Source organism: Panthera onca, chromosome C2 (assembly GCF_046562875.1).
Source record: "Panthera onca isolate mPanOnc1 chromosome C2, mPanOnc1 haplotype 2, whole genome shotgun sequence".
NCBI lineage: Eukaryota > Metazoa > Chordata > Mammalia > Carnivora > Felidae > Panthera > Panthera onca.
Window position 1 is genome coordinate 102,946,143 of NC_138347.1, and position 18,317 is coordinate 102,964,459.

Consider the following 18,317-nt stretch of genomic DNA (forward strand, 5'->3'; position numbering starts at 1 on the left):
ATCTTGTGTTATTTCCTGAAGGCACAAGTTTCTGAATTTATATCTACTAATTAGATATAGTCTATACAAAATGCTAACTCAATTTTGGTGCCAATTAATTCAGAGTTGTGTATATTTGTACGAAAAAAATTATTTAAGTCAGTATACTATACCAGGCTGTCAGAATATTATGTAAGCTGATAAAAATATACATTTTTATCATTGGCATCATTGAAGCCACAACAGCCAAAGGAGCAACTGCCTTTGGAAATTGGACCGAAGCTAGTGATCCAGGGAGAGCACTGGTATTTTCATGCTCCTGTAGAACTGGTCTTCATTTCATCTGAAATTATCTGGATACTCCTAGTCAATTTCACACAGTCCACGGTGCACCATATAGCTGCCTGTGTCAGCCATCCCACACTGTTTTTTTTTTTTTTTTTTTTTACAGCAACTTTCTGTAACAAAGTAGATTTTATCCATCAAATAGGAATCATACAGTAGGGAAAAATGCAACTTTCAGAATAGGATGAAGAAGGCATTTCTTCCAACGTACCGCTACATTGGGGAAAAAAAAAAAAAAAACTAGGTTAAGATTTAGCTTACTTCTCAGATAATACACTGCAGCAAAATCAGCAGGGAATTTATGTCTGCCAGAGCGTAGTTATAGTGACAGATATAGATACTGCAATCTGCTTTCTTTCTAATTGTTCTGTCATTCAAAACATTTGTGTGAAGATTAAGAAAAAAAAAAGATGATACTTAAGTACGGGGAAGGCTGAGATACAAAGTGAAAAGCAACCTTATCCCCCAGTTGCCTGTTTCCTACATTCTTGCCTTTGTGTCTATGAATTTCAATATTTGTTAAGTACAACTATGTTGAGCTATAATAATAGAGTCTTTCAAAATACAACGGACTAGAACATGAGTCGAGCCTCCATGTTTTATGATGCTATTTCCCGAGGCAGCTCAGCTTACTGCACCACATCTCGCCCCAGTTTCAGCATTAGAAGGAAATATTAAGAATTCCATCATTGCCTGAGAGGTGAAATACATCTTTGAAGGCTGCATAAAGGCAGGAATGGAAATATTATAAAAACTTTACCAGAGAATTATAAGCACATTCCATATTTGTGTTTTCAGGTTTAAGAATAAATGGCTGAAAGTCTGTTTCGATAGTAAGTTTCAACAAACATTGTCATGCAAAGGCGTTAGATATAATGTGGAAAGTCATATTATCTTTCTAATTATAATTTGCTAGGCAAAAAACATGCGACATACAAAAAAAAGCAAAAGAAGTTTAGCTAAATCTAAAACTAAATTATTAAATCCTTCCTTATTTGATACCCTACTAAATGCAGTTTTCTTGAACAGCATGTACTAAAGCCCTATGTGATAGTGGTAAAACAGTATGCATAATTGGTCTCCTGCATCAATATCTTAAAGCTATTAAAATTATTATGTATTTTTTAATTTCATGCAAAACGTCAAAGTCTCAACATTAGAACAAGATTTTCTACCATACTGTAAATACCATGAGGGTGAAAACATTTTTTAAAAATATATTTGCCCCTGATAAACATGAGTGGCTCAAACAGTTCATTATATAAAATAAATATATGAGCATCTTTAAGAATATCTTTAAAACCTAAAATGGTAATTATTTTCAGAAATAAAAATAACAAAAAGCACTTTTAAAATTTCTGTGCTTGCCAACCTTTTATTTTTTGCAATTCATAAAATGAATTCTGGCAATTTCTTTTAAATGATTTTATTGCTGGTTATACTTCAAGATATCACACTTATCCTTAAATTGCCAATTTGCTGTTATGGGTTGAGTTGTGTCCCCCTGGAATTCACGTGTTGAATTCTGCACCTCAGAATGTGACCTTATTTGGAGATAGGATCTTAACAGAAGCAATCAAGTTAAAATGTCATTAGGGTGGACTTTAATCCAATATAGCTGGTGTACTTTTAAAAAGGACAGACACACATATAGAGAGAATACCATGCGAAAACAAAAGCAGAGATCAGGGTGATGTTTCTATAGCCAAGAGACACCAAGGATTGACAGTAAATCACCAGAAGCTGGGGAGAGAGATGGAACAAATTCTCCCTAGCAGTCCAAAGAAACCAACCCTCAGACACCTTGATCTTGGACTTCTAGCCTCAGGAACTGAGACAATAAATTTCTGTCATTCCATCCACCCAGTTTATGGTACTTTATTACAGCAGCCCTAGCAAGCTAATGCTAATATTAGCAAACTAACAATCTGCATAAAGTTGGTTTGGTGGTTCTTTCTCAGGAAATACCATAATTATTCACAGCATGCCATGAATATTACATTATTTTGTTTAATAAGAAAATACATTTTATTTTAAAACACTGGTATCCTTACAAAAAAAAAAAAGTTTACAAAGTGGATTTTCTTGCATATTTAACAGAGATCTTTTTCTACCCTAAAAAGTTCTTCAGTGAATTTTTCAAGAACATTAATAAATAACAAAAATATTTTTCAGTTTTCAATGAATATAGGTTATAAGTCAAATTTACATGTGTAAGAAATGACATGTTTCAAGGACTCTTTAAATTCTCTGGTTAAATGGAATAAGGACAGTTTCTTCGGCAAGTGGGGCTGGGAAAACTGGACAGCGACATGCACAAGAATGAACTTGGTCCACTGTCTTACACCATACACAAAAATAAACTCAAAATGGATGAAAGACCTCAATGTAAGACAGGAAGCCGTCAAAATCCTTGAGGAGAAAGCAGGCAACAACCTCTTTGATCTTGGCCACAGCAACTTCTTACTCAACATGTCTCCAGAGGTAAGGGAAACAAAAGCAAAAATGAACTACTGGGACCTCATCAAAATAAAAAGCTTCTGCACAGCAAAGGAAACAATCAGCAAAACTAAAAGGCAACTGACAGAATGGGAGAAGATATTTTCAAACCACATATCAGATAAAGGGTTAGTATCCAAAATCTGTAAAGAACTTATCAAACTCAACACCCAAAAAACGAATAATCCAGTGAAGAAATGGGCAAAAGACATCAAGTGACACTTCTCCCAAGATGACAGCCAGATGGCCAACCGACACATGAAAAAATGCTCAACATCACTCATCATCAGGGAAATACAAATCAAGACCACAATGAGATACCACCTTACACTTGTCAGAATGGCTAACATTAACAACTTAGACAACAACAGATGTTGGTGAGGATGTGGAGAAAGAGGATCTCTTTTGCATTGTTGATGGGAATGCAAGGTGGTGCAGCCACTCTGGAAAATAGTATGGAAGTTCCTCAATAAACTAAAAATAGAACTACACTACAATCCAGCAATTGCACTACTAGGCATTTATCCACGGGATACAGGTGTGCTGTTTTGAAGGGACACATGCACCCCCATGTTTATAGCAGCACTAGCAACAATAGCCAAAGTATGGAAAGAGCCCAAATGTCCATCGATGGATGAATGGATAAAGAAGATGTGATATATATATATATATATATATATATATATATATATATATATATATATATATATAATGGAGTATTACTCGGCAATCAAAAAGAATTAAATCTTGCCATTTGCAAGTACGTGGATGGAACTACAGGGTATTATGCTAAGTGAAATTAGTCAGAGAAAGACAAATACCATATGAGGACTTTAAGAGACAAAAAAGGTGAACATAAGGGACAAGAAACAAAAATAATATAAAAACAGGGAAAGGGACAAAACATAAGAGACTCAAAAATATGGAGAACAAACAGAGGGTTACTAGAGTGGGTGTGGGAGGGGGGATGGGCTAAATGGGTAAGGGGCACTAAGGAATCTACTCCTGAAATCAATGTTGCACTATATGCTAACTAATTTGGACGTAAATTAAAAAAAAATAATAAAAAATAAATTCTCTGGTTAGTTGTGGAAGTCTAACTTGCTCATGAGTTTAATTTTTTTTAATTACCATGGGCTCATTAGGCAAATACACAGTAAGAATCTTTTGTAAACTGGCAAGAACTATTTTAAATATAAAATAACATAAACTAAAATAAATAGAAAATTACTATATCTTACATTTATAAAAGATTTTGTGATTTAAAAAAATAAGTCCTGGATCATCATAGCTTTATGGGGCAATATCCTAGGCGGTATTTTTGCAAATTTGACATGTCCAATTGACCAACACCTGGAGGAAACAGATATTAGACTGTTGTATGGGACAGCATTTGGAAAGAAGGGAAAATGTAATACAATGTCCTGTTTTAGTGATTTTTATCATTATATACTGCTATGGTGTGTATGTACTATATGAAAATAAATCACGCTAGTACTTTAAATCAAACCGCACCATAAAGTCTTTTAAGGAGACTTCGCAGAGATCTGTGTCATCATTGCTAGCTTTGTTTAAATTTTAACATCTTCAAATTAAATACAATTAGGAAATATTTGCTTACTTTGCTCAAAGGTCTCACAAGCTCAGCATAATCTTTTTAGAACACAAACTCAACTTTCTACCTTCCTCTTTGTCTCTGCTATGCAATGCTTCAATGATGATATTTAACCTTTTAAAATGTTTCTTGTTAACTACTCATTCTGTGTGTGTGTGTGTGTGTGTGTGTGTGTGTGTGTGTGTGTGCATATGTTACATATCTCACCCATGCTTAGTAAACTTTGCCTACAGATCTGTAGCAATGATTCCTCATAACTTAAATGTCCAGTCCAGGGCACATAACCTCAAGTTAGAATATGTTTAAAATTGGGGCGCCTGGGTGGCTTTGTAGGTTAAGCGTCCGACTTCAGCTCAGGTCATGATCTCACAGTTTCTGGGTTTGATCCCTGCGTTAGGCTGTGTGCTCACTGCTCAGAGTCTGGAGCCTGCGTCAGATTCTGTGTCTCCCTCTCTCTGCCCCTCCCCAACTTGCGTGTGAGCACTCTCCCTCTCTCTCTCTCTATCTGTCTCTCTCTCACAAAAAATAAAATAAAATAAAATAAAATAAAATAAAATAAAATAAAATAAACATTAAAAAAATAGAATAGGGGAATCTGGGTGGCTCAGTCGGTAAAGCATCCGACTTTGGCTCAGGTCATGATCTTAAGGCTGGTGGGTTCTCGGCCTGGGTTGCCCTGCGTCCCTCTCTCTCTGTCCCTCCCCTGCTTGCACTCTGTCTCTCTCTCCATCAAAAATAAACATTAAAAAAACTAAAAAGATAGGATATGTTTAAAATAAATGACTATCCACTTATAAAGCTGAAGAGCATGTTTTCAGAAATTTTATTTAAAATAGTTTATTATTTTTACAATTACTCTTCCTTTATCATTAATAACTTTGAGAAATATTTGGGAATCCAATTCAGATGACATGTCACCATTAATAGTAAGTATGCATTGTTCAAAATATTACCTAAATATTTATTTTTGTTATTCAAAGATTTGAAAGTTATTGCTCATATTTGCCTTTTAAGTGTTATTATTTAATATGTAAATGCAAACTGCAGTTTGTATATTATAAAAATATATTTTGGGGAGTGTTTTACATAACATAAACTGTCTTTAGTAATGAAAATTTGTATTTTCTTTCACCTCAATTAAAATGAAAAACTAACTCTCCAAGGTAGACCTCAGTCGGAGCGTGTTTTTTATGACCTCCTGCAATAAGTGAGCATAATGATGAAAATGGAAAACTCTAGAATGCCCGGATAGAGTCCTCTACACTGGCGAAAAATAATTTTTCTCCTCAACTGAAAGTTTATGAATAACATGTTATGCAGAAGTTCACACTTAGTCACTGACACCAGTGAAACCTTGACTGCCTATACAAATAGCTATGTCAGTGATAAAGCAGCTTCTGTGGGCAACCTTGTAGCATTGTTACAGTTAAAATGGCTGCGAAATACGCAAATTTGCTCTGCGGTGAATACTCTGAGAAAAAGTCCTCCATAGCTTAGGAGCTTTCTCCCTGCTGTCCTATGTAGCATAAGTGAACTGGCCACAGTAGACTGGCAAATTCATCATCACATCTGCCTAACACTTTAGATTATTGTGAGATTTTCCTGCCCTTGTTTTCATTTTACCTGATACAACATCACAGAAAAACAGAAAGATCTTAGAGCTCCTTTCTTGCTCTTTTCTTTTGTGTTTCCTTTATTTTTCCGCCTTTCTGACATTATTAATGCCTCCTATCTGTAAGGAACTTATTTTATATTTAATGTTAGTGAACATATGAATAAACATACTAAGGGTTGGCATATAACAGAATCACAAGTGGAAACAGAATAACAGAAACATAAGTAAAAAAAAAAAATGGTTTATATACCACACGGCACAGGTGTTGTTTTCCAGTATTGGAAGTATTCCACGTTTCTAAATTTTCCAATTGCAAACTCCTAGCACTGTCCTGAATAGATAAGTTCTTACAGTTTTAAAGACTACCATAAATTTATCTAAGTGAATGAAGACATTTTCTACTAAAGGATAATGTTTAATTGGGAGTCCTTTGCTCTGGAAATATTCCCAATTCACTGTAAAGGGAATTTCCTGCTTTCAAAATGTAATACTGTTTTGATGTTCAGCAAGCTAGTTTCGCTCATATTAATATTAATGAATTTGAGATCAGTTTTGCACCTGGAAAATCAATAAAAAGCATAAATGCATTTCAATACGAAGCTTACAAGAACATTCTGTGGCATATAAAAGCAACTGTCTAAAGATCAAAATATGCCAACTGTTAATTTGTTGTACTGTATAAAGTAGGCATTCACAGTTCTTTGTTGTTCTTGTTAATAATGTTGCCATTACAATATTATGATCTTTCTCTGAACACTATAGAATTGGTATACAATATGTACTTTACAAATCATAAGTGAACATTAAAGATCAGATGAACACAAACCAACTCTGTAGAAAACCAAAGATCATTACATTGAGCTAGGGCTCAATCTAGGGCCCTAAGTTCCCACTCTAAATGATTTTCTATTATACCTTTCTTAGCACTCAGAGTGCAGTGGCCATATCATTCTGCTAACCTCTGCCTCTAGTGCTTAATAAAAAGCCTAACTTAGAGTCTGTGTTCAATAAATTTATTTTTTCAATTAATTTGCATGAAATTGGATAGTACATAATAACAAATGTTTGAATGAATAAATGAATTTTGAATCAGTTAAAAAGTCACACACTGATTAATCTTAGTTTTATTAGTGCCATTAATGTCACTTCAGTTAACTTAAAAAATAAATATTATAATTGAGTTAAGTTATAAGATATCAATATTAATGATTATTTTATTTTAAAATTCATTTAATTATACTTGGTATGCACTAAAATCTTGCTATAAAAATGATATGTGCCTTCAGTTGACAGAAAATAATTTTTAATTTGAATAATGAACATCTACTTCATTTATCTTGTCAGTTCACGTGCTCTATAAATTTTTTGGAAGTATACCAGCTATAAGTGAGTATAGACAACATGTCCATTAAATTTTCTTGCAAATATATTCATAGTCAAGACATAGAGGTATTGATTTTTTTTTTAATTATTGACTTTCAGAAATACGGAAGCTTTTAATTGGATGATAAAGCGAAGTGGGAAGCACTGGTTCCTGAACAAGTGCCTGGAGATGAATACCAATGGCATCAATTCATTTCAGGTTTAGTGCCTGGAACAGCATTAGAATCAGACACACACAGATCTAACAGGAAGAGGCAGGGAGGGGCACAGCCATGAATCAGCCCTTGCGATTATTAAAAGATGATCACTAGAAATTTACAAAAGTTTGAAACTAGGTTTTCGAGTACCAGATCTTCATTAGCATTTTAAGCAGAAATCTAATATTCTACCATAGCCATTCCCATTAAGGAGGACTATTTCTCAGAAAGAAAGCAGACCGTGGGCTGCACAGCTGTGCTTTAATGCAGACTGGGAAGGAAAGGAAGGACGAGGTGCCCTCTCAAAGTTGCTTGCTAAACTAAAATTCAACTCAACCCTGATTTTTTTTTACAGCTTGCATCTTGTTAGCTTAATTGAGTTCCTCCTTTATTCCAGATAAGCAGCAGAGCTCCTCTCTCTCTTTTTTCCATCAGTGAGTTTCAGAACTTCCAAGTTCCTATTTTATTGCTTATTAAATGTTTGTCAAATGAAGAGCTTGCTCAGGCCTGTTAATTGGTATGGCTTCCCATATCCTGTCACGTTGACTCGGCCAGAAACACAACAAAATAAAGATCTGTTAATTAGTTGTGTGAGTCTGTTACAAGTGATTTCACAGTGCAAATGTGCACAGAAAACATTGAAAATGCTTTTCCTTTTCTTCTTCCTTTTTTTTTTTTTTTTTTTAAATCTTGGTTTTAAAAACGTTTAATAGACACCAGGAATAAAAATATAATACAATAATTTTATGAAGCTTTGCCAAAATTGGTGAGATTAAATACATGCAGGATATTATTGAAGAGAGTTTATATGATTTAGAAAAGATAGCAATTTAAGCAGAATTATGCAGAGATATAATCTTTTAAAACCATAGCAGCTATGTAAGGTGAATTCAAAAGCAATTCATTATGTGAAAAATAAGAAGGGAAATAAACAGCACTCCCAAGAGCTCTGCAAATAATACTAATAATTAGAATAACAAAGTTTCAATCCCCAACTTTTTTCTGCAATAATATAGTGAAATTGATGACAATGCAGCAGAACGGAATGTGACCCAAACATCTCTTGATTCAATTATCCCTTGCCAGTGTTTATGACTTCTCTGGAATAGCGGTTCCCAAAATTCTCATCTCTGGCAGCTGGTGGGCATCAATGTGTCAGAGATTATATTTTTTAATAAATAATTTCCTTTTATTTGAAATAGAAATATCTTCTGCATTTTCCTCCTCGATTAAAAAAATGCAGGTAATCTGGCTTTCTAAAGCCAGATGGCTTTCTAAAACTAGAAGCTAGGATGAAAAATCCAGTAAGAACAACCAGTGGGTATTTACAGTATGTGAGGCACTACCCCACAAGTATTATTATCTAATGTTTTATTAATCACATGTTACTAACATAGAAACTAAAACTCAGAGAGGATAAGTAAGTTGTCCAAGATCACACAGTATGGAATTGGTATTTGAATGTATGTCTGCCTAACTCCAATAATGAGAGCTCATTTTATTGAGAATTTACTATATGCTCGGTGATGTTCTAAGAACTTTACATGCATAAACACATTAAATCTATACAATAATCCATTGAGATAGGAAATATTATTGCTTCTATTTCACAGATGAGGAAACCGAGGCACCTGAAGGCAGTAACATCCCACCTTTATATATTTCATAGAGACAAGAGCCCACATATGAAGAAGAATCATCGCTAAGCCATCTTGCTCTCCAGCCACTCATGTTTTCACTACTATAGCATTGTGAAATAATTGACAGTTTAAACTTTTTTGAGATTCAAAACACTTATTTTCAGGAACATTTGATAATGCTGTAGGTAGAGCTGCTTATGTAGTACACTTTAAGTGGCTCTTTTTTAAAAAAAATTAATGTTTATTCATTTTTTAGAGACAGAGACAGAGTGTGAGCTGGGGAGAGGCAGAGAGAGAGAGAGAGAGAGAGAGAGAGAGACGCAGAATCCAAAGCAGGGTCCAGGCTCTGAGCTGTCAGCACAGAGCCCGATGTGGAGCTCAAACCCATGAACTGCTAGATCATGACCTGAGCCAAAGGCAGACGCTCAACTGACTGAGCCAATCAGGCGCCCCTAAGGGTCTCTTGAAAGACTCAAAATATATAAATCAGACTTTTAGTCTTACCTCCTTCTAAAAGCCTTCAGAATATAGCAGAAAAAATACAGATTTTGGTGCTTATATTTAAAAAAGAACTTCAAAAATGTCTTCATTTGTCTCCTTCTGCCATTGCTCAACTATAAATTAATTTTGTTTTATCATCTTTTAATATATGCATCACTCAAACCAAAAAGCTCAAGGATGGGGGGGTAGAGGGAACTCGATTCCAAGACTTTATATTATTTCATATAATTATCAACATTTTCTTCTCTCCTCACTCCCCAAATTCTATCAGTGGCTATTTTTACCTTCTACATTTTACAAATCGTAAAATTAAATCTCAAAGAGTTAGATAATTTATTAAAGTCACTGAATAAAATAAAATACCTTATGCACCAAAACCTATGTTTCTTCTACTATACCCGGAAGCCTCTGAAACAAAGGCAAGACTACCAGCCTGATTCACATAGGAAATGAGTAGAGACCTTTTTTTTTTATGTTAAAGTGAAATCCTTAAAATAATAGGAACTCTGATGATTATAGAGCAGGAGATAACTTTAAAAGGAAGTTATGAGGTGCCTATTCTCCCATTTATTTAAGATTTGTGTTTACTTAAATGTTTTGTTCCATGATAGTGTTACTTAGTTGTATTATTGTCTTTATATTTTACCTCATCTCATTTAAATTTCACGACAGCTTTGTGGAAAGCCCAGTGAGATATATATACAAATGACCCAGCTACACTGCATGAAGGACCTCTCTGAGATCATGATAATGTATATGTGTCGATATTGATTTGGGTTACACATGTATATACATTCATCAAAAATTTCATAAACTTACAGCTACAATTTATGTATTTGCCTATAAAATTTAACTTCAGAAGAGTGAAAACGGTCTATAAATAAGTGTTAAGCTTTCAATAATGATATACATGTGAGTGATTTTAAGGGGAAATATACTCAAGTCTGCCACTTACTTAGTGTATAAAATATCATGAATTGATGGATAGACTGAGGGATGGATAGAGTTACAACAAAGCAAGCCTAGTGAAATGTTAAAGGTGTCTATGTGATGAATATGTGGATGATCACTATAAAATGCTTTTGACTTTCTGTATATTTAAAATTTTTCACAAATTAATGATGGGGGATCCCATTCTTCAATGTGAGAAAATCTAGTATGAGATTTCTCTGCTCAACAGTTTATTAGCAAATTTTGCACTCAGATGACGGAGACTTGTGATTTCTCAGGAAAACTTTTACGCAGTGTCTGGGTTCTCTCTTGGTTTTATTTACACAACAAAAACCATTGGCTCCCACTGTTCCAGGTGCTGCAGACACAAGGGGAACTACAGCAGGCTCACCTGCATATAACTTCCAATCTAGTGCAGGGGATAAGTGTTCATATGGATGCTCCGATAAGAGCAATGAGGATGACAGCTTCCTCCATAAGACCTCACTTGGCTGGGATCTTCAGGAAAGCTGTCTGCCAGGCGTCTCCTGGTCTGAGATGTGCCATAAGAGTAGGAATTAACATGAACAAAAAGTCCAGGAACTTGAGGAAGCACAGCCCATTTGAGGCATAGAAAGGCAGTCAAAGTGGCTGGACTGGCAGAAAGCAAGTGGAAGAGATATGCCAGATGGAGCTGGAGAAGTGAGTGGGGATCTGGCCCTTAGGCAGGTCATGCTATTTAGTTTATACTGCCATATCTGACACTTAAACAGCCTTTGGGAATTTAATATCTAGACAGATTCCATGGGATTCGGGGTAAGTGACACCACAATGAGTCCACATTGCTCATACCCCTCCAACTCCAGTTTAGTGATTAATTACTTCTACGGAGATAAGTTGTCTCTGGGTCTAAAGGCAGTGGTATAGAGGGTTCAGGTGAGAATTTTTGCCCTCCCAGAATCCAGGACGGCAAGAGCTGTTCCTCCTGTTCCCAGACCTTGAAATGAGGCAGGAGAGTTGCTGTTGAGAATTCTGAAGTAATGATTAGTGTGAGTTTGAGATAGACAGAGAGAGAGAGAGAGAATCAACAAATGAGAGTGAGTGAATTGTGTATGAGAATTTGTGGACCCCAGGGGGAAAGCCTCTACTCACCCCACACTCTGCCTTTGGGAAACTAGGGAAAGGTGCCCACTTCGGATGGATGCTTAGAAATAAAGCATGCCCTATGGGCAAACAGCTTGGTAGCCAGATGGTGTCGTTTGTGTGTAGAAAACCATGTACCCCTTTTTCCAGGTGGACATAGCCCAGTCCTGGTGTGCAAACTCTGGGATCAGAACAAAAGCCAGGCTTTGGCCTGGATTTTTTTTTCTTTGCAAAACTGATTATAAGTTGCAATTTTGCCCTAAATTGAAAAGAAGCTAAATATCCGTGAGTCTCTTTGGGGTAATCTGGCTACAAGAGAGCTGTGGAAGCTGAAACGGTCAGCAGATTCAACCTGAATTGTGAAGGATAGAGGGGGACAGTTTTTGCAGCTGACGTCCTGATGGAAAAACGGTAATTTTCAGGTCTGTAGGCAGCTGGCTGCCAGGGAGAGATGCTGGCCCTGCCTTTACGTAAAAGATCCTTCCTGCATAAACTATGGCAGCAGTTAGGCATGAACCCCAGTGATGAAGCCAAAGTAGGAAAGCAAAGAGGCAGACAAATCATAAAAGCCACTCCAAATAGAATGTAACTATATGAACAGACGGTTAACACCTTGAACAAAGAAAGAATAACAAGGGCATTTGCTCAATTACGATATAAAAACAAATCTTTTTGAAAATCGAGAACACTGTTTTAGAATTAAATTATTCTAGAGATGAATCGAAGGAGAAGATGGCCATGTTTGAGACCTGATTTATATACTTGGGAGATTGAGAATCTGAGATGGAAGTCATGAAAGGAAAGATTTTGCGGGCAGAATCTCGAAATAAATTCACAAAAATAAAAAGGGATGGACGAGAGATAATACTTAACAACAACAACAACAACAACAACAAAAACAAAACCCCAAAAACAGAACAAAACACAAGAATAGATAAAAACATGTAACACGGCAAAAAGGGAAATTATACAATGGCAAAATGGTTTTTTTTTTTTTTTTGGTTTTTTGGTTTTTTTGAGAGAGCACGCATGTACACGTGGGAGCATGAGAATGGAGGAGGGGCAGAGAGAATCTTAAGCAGGCTCTACGCCCTGCACGGAGATAGGTCTCAATCTTACCACGGTGAGATCATCAGTTGAGCGGAAATCCAGAACTGGTTGCATTTAACTGACAGAGCTACCCAGATACCCCATCAAAATGCTTAATTTATGAAGAATATAAACAGTGTAACAAATAAACAACAGCATATTAATATTAATATTAATCCAAAAACTATTATAAATGCAATTAGAACATGATGAATATAAAATAGTGGGAATATTTTAATAACTATTCCAAAATCTAACAGAACTAGCTGCTAAAAATAAGCACAGATATAGAGGATAAATTAAATAAATAAAATAAATAAATATCACCAAATAAATAAAATCAACAAACTCTATTTAATAAATCAATAAAATAAAGAACGTATATTTTTGGTTTGCCACGAAAATATACCAAAATTTAACAAAACACTATGTACTTAGCACAAATAAGTACTAAAAATTTAAAAAGTAAAGCCACAATTCACAAGCATACTCCAAAAGTTTAGAAATAAAAGATAAATGTTAACTTAAAACACTGTCTTTGAAAATTAGGAAACATAAATATATTTTGTTCAAAGAATAAATTAAAAAGCTGAAATTACACATTATCTAGAAAACAATGAAGATAAAATATTTAATCAAAACTTATATAGAAAACTACACGTTCAAAAAATGCCCACAACCTTAAAGATGTATTAAAGATAAAGAAGTCCTCAAACTTAAGATTCATTTTTTAAAAAAAATTTAATGTGCATTTATTTTTGAGAGAGAAACACACAGAGTGTGAGGGAGGGAGGGGCAGAGAGCAGAGACACAGAATCTGAAGCAGGCTCCAGGCTCTGAGCTCAGTGCAGAGCTCCATGTGGGGCCTGAACCCACGAACCACAAGATCATGACCTGACCCAAAGGTAGATGCTTAACCTACTGAGATACCCAGGTTCCCCAAGATTCTTTTTTAAGTATAAACAAAAAGAAATCAAATAAAATAAGAAATAAGAAATTATTTTAAAAAAGCTAAAATTAAGGAAATATAACAATAAAGGAAATGCAGAAAAGGTGCTTCTTTGGTTCTATTTTATTATCTTTCTATTTTATAAATTTTATATATCTACTGTTTTTATTTGATTCAATTTCTTTTATATTTCTGAGTCTATATTATTATTATTCCAATAATGTAGATAAATAGGGAAACAAACAAAGCAAGAGAGCAAAGCATCCAGAAATAGAAATGCAAAGAAGAACTGGCAACAATACATAATCCACTAAAAGAAAAGAACATTACGTCATCCCTTAATAATAATTCGCCCAGGGCTGGATTATAAAGTTCCACGGTCATGCTAACCCTTCTCTACTGACTTCACTACAGGGGACCGGTCTGGGAACAGAGGATATTAGTATCCTTTAGGAGACCTGAGGTTACAGAATATCCCTACATTTTAGCCTTTCAGGGATTTTCCCCAAATTCTTCCAAGCTTAGAAATCATTTTAACAAACTAAAAACTGGGTAACTGTGCATGGCGTTAAATTTAATTCTGAGAATAAATACTTTATCTCTCTAATACCTTGTGATATGACAAGTGTCCTGCCTTTTAAAAAGTTGCTAGTAATACCTTAATCTGTAGAAAATGTATGAGTTTTTGGAAATGCTTTTCACAAGTATTTTCTCATTTAATCTTGATGGCAGCCTTGTGAACCAGGCAACCGCCTTGGAATCCTAACATTTATTTTGCAAAGAGAGAAAACAGAGACTCAACAGAAACTTAAATCTGGAGATTTTCCTACATTACACACTTTGCTTCACTTCCTTTTATCCCCCTTATTTCAATCATCATTTTAAATAACTGTGCCACTCTTAGGTGTCAGGTCTTTCGTGGACACCCTTGCCACTGACAGCATGACTGATAATTAAGCCATATATATTTGACCATATGTGCTTTATATAGGTTATTTCATCCTGTAATGATTTGAAAATTGTTTCCAAATTCTCATTTTTGTAACAATGATAAATGCAATTCTCATTCCAACTTTCAGATTAAGTCACAACCTCTTTTTTAACTTCTTTCTTCATTTCACATTCTGCCCTCTACACATAGACCCATAATTTCTTGCTCCTGGTTTATCACATGAATTATTTCATACAAGTTGACTTATCACTTTTTAAAACCATCCTTTCTGCTTATGCACCCTGCTCCCAATTTTTCAGTAAGATAAGCACACGCAAGAAAGGATGAGGGAGACAGAAACAGAGACAAGGACAGAGAGAAAAATGAAAAGGAAAAACAAAAGAAAAAAGGAAGTAAAATTCTTGATAAAGCCTTTCCTCAATCTTTCAGATGAAGTCAATTGTTCCACTTTGTAGGCAAAACACATTTCTGAATATACCTTTGTAACAGGATCTTATTTTATAATCTTCTCTTTATTTTGGAGTTATCCAATAATTTGTTAAAGGGAGACTCCTAGCCCCCAGTCCCAAGCCAGGGAAGTCACAAAGTTTACAAACTTTTGAACCATTAATCTGTGTGTAACAAGGGTGGATTTTTCTATGATCTTGGCTATGAGGAAATCTTGAGCTAGTTCATATTAGCACCAACTAATTACTAATTCCAAATACTGGTGAGGAAGAAGATCTCCATCACTTACCTCTCATGTCCTCATGGACTGGGGATGGAAGTATCTAAAAATATCCTGGAGGCTGAAAATGGAAAACAATCCAGAGTGGGCAGCTTAAGTACAAAGAGCATATTAGGCGGTCACTCCTGCTAGACAATCCATGGGTAACATGAAGGCAGCTGTAGATGCGCTGCTCCCCTAGAGTGACATCAGCACAGGTTTCAATTTCATTCACACATTCCAGATTAAGAACCATTTGGGTGGGATTGCAAACTGAGGAACATAAGAAGAATGCTGAACAAAAGCTCAGAAGACAGAAAATACCAGGTAGGTTTGGAGAAAAGATTCTAATTGTACAGAAGAAAAAGATATTTAATGGGGAATAATTTCTACTAGTTAAAGTAAAAATGACAGATCAGGAAGGGCCATGAATGCTATGAAATAGCACATAAGGAGGGGGCTGACAAAACTGTAGCCATTCTTTATAAAGATTATTTAAAAAGCAACGTGTATGATAGATTTGGGGATAAGACACATGGGAAAGCCAGTTATGAAATTACGATAATAAAGCAGCTAAGAGAAACTAGGACAATTACGACAAGACTAGAAAAACAAGGATGTGTATGAGAAATATTTCAAAGATGGACCCTAGTGGTGTTGCAACAACTCTATACAATTATAATCAAATTCCCTTGTATTGCAAAAGAAGTTCCAGAAGACGTAGGTCTCTACTTTCTTATCCAAAGAACTTTGTTGGATATTCTTGATTAGAAATCTATCGGGGTGCCTGGGTGGCTCAGTCGGTTAAGCGTCTGACTTCGGCTCAGGTCACAATCTCACAGTCCGTGAGTTCGAGCCCCGCGTCGGGCTCTGTGCTGACTGCTCAGAGCCAGGAGCCTGTTTCAGATTCTGTGTCTCCCTCTCTCTTTGACCCTCCCCCGTTCATGCTCTGTCTCTCTCTGTCTCAAAAATAAATAAACGTTAAAAAAAAATTAAAAAAAAAAGAAATCTATCATTATCAGAAAGCTTTCAGAATCAGTGGTATACTCTCTGGTTTCTAAGTTTAGCAAGTACCTCACTTTTATACCTATAAGCATCTATTAAAGAATATACCTATTAACCCAATAAGTATTTATAAACTATTTATTACATGCTATGTACCTTTCCAGGCTCTGGGGATATAGCAGCAGTAAAGAAAACAATTATTTTGTGACATCATGTAGCATACTATGTAGGAGAGGAAAACAGATAATACATCAATATACAAGCTAAGTAAAAATGAAATAATATATTTGATGATAATGAGAATGACGGAAAAAATAAAGCAGGGAAAGGGGATAGTGTAGGTCAAGGAGGTGGAGAGTTGTTATTTCAAACAGGGTAGCCAGGGAAGGCCTCAATGAAAGACAGCCTTTGAGTCAAGACTTGAAGGAGAGGAGGAAATGAACTATGTGGGTGGAGGGGACAAGAATTCCAACAAAGGCACCAGCAAGTACAAAAGCCCTGAGACAGAAGTACATCTACCATGTTCAAACATGTGTAGAGAGGACAGTACAGCTGAAGAAAGAAGAGTAGGAAAATATTAGTAGGGGGTATATTAGAGACATCTTTTTTCCAAATCATGTAGGACACTGTAGGTCACTGTAAAGACTTGGGGTTCAGCTTTAATTCAGGTGGAAAAGGAACGCCATTAGAGGGTTTTGAGAAGATAGACAGAATGTGACTTTAGTTCTAAAAGGATGATTCTTTCTGCTGTGGGAATTGGATCGTTGGCAGTGGTGTGCACAGCAGAGAGATCAGTTGGAAGGTTGTTGCAAAGATGGGGTAATGAATGGATGGCATTGACATAAACCAGGGAGATAGTGGTGGAGGTGATGAGAAGTGGTCAAGTCCTGTTCTTTGTTGGATGATAGAAAACAGGTGAAATCTCCTTAGCCTCAGTTACTCATGAAAACCATTCTTTTTGTTATACAGGCATAAAGGTGAATATTTTGATCTTAAGGTGAACTTAAATTAAGCCAGATTGTCGAGATACTCCATCTCCCCTGGGTTCAGTCACTGTTCCACAGTCTCGAAATTTGTTGAGCTTTCTCCCTAAGCATAGCACAACACTGGCTAAACTGTATAGATTGACGTGTGCATATCAATCAGTAAGATATCTCCCTATCCAGGGATACTACAACATTCATGTATATATTCAAAGCTTTTCTAGCTGATTCATTCTGTATCCTTAGAACTCTCTTTGGCCCCTGTTTCACATTCAGTACAGGTGTGTTTAAAAGAAATATGTAAAGAAAATGACAGACTGTCTGACATCTAGACGAAGAGCGTCTGTTGTAAAAGTTTCTTAAAAACGGGTGTCTGGGTGGATCGGTTGGTTGAGCATCTGACTCTTGATTTTGGTTCAGGTCATGAGTCTAGGGCTGTAGGATTAAGCCCCACTTTGGGCTTCACGCTGAGCATGGAGCCTGCTTGAGATTCTTTCTCTCCCTCTGCTTCTCTCCCAGCTCATGCTCTCTCCCTCTCTCTAAAAAATAAAAAAAAAAAAAAACAAAAACAAAAATAAAAAAAATTAAAAGCTTCTAAAATGCAAAACCAATTTTTAAATTTAAAATAAGTCTTGCCAAGGGGTTCTAATATCAAAAAAATATAAAGAACTCGTAAAAACCTCAATAGCAAAAAAAAAAAACAAACAAGAAATCTGATTTTAAAATGGGCAGAAGATATGCATAGACATTTTCCCAAAGACACACAGATGGCCAACAGGTACTTGA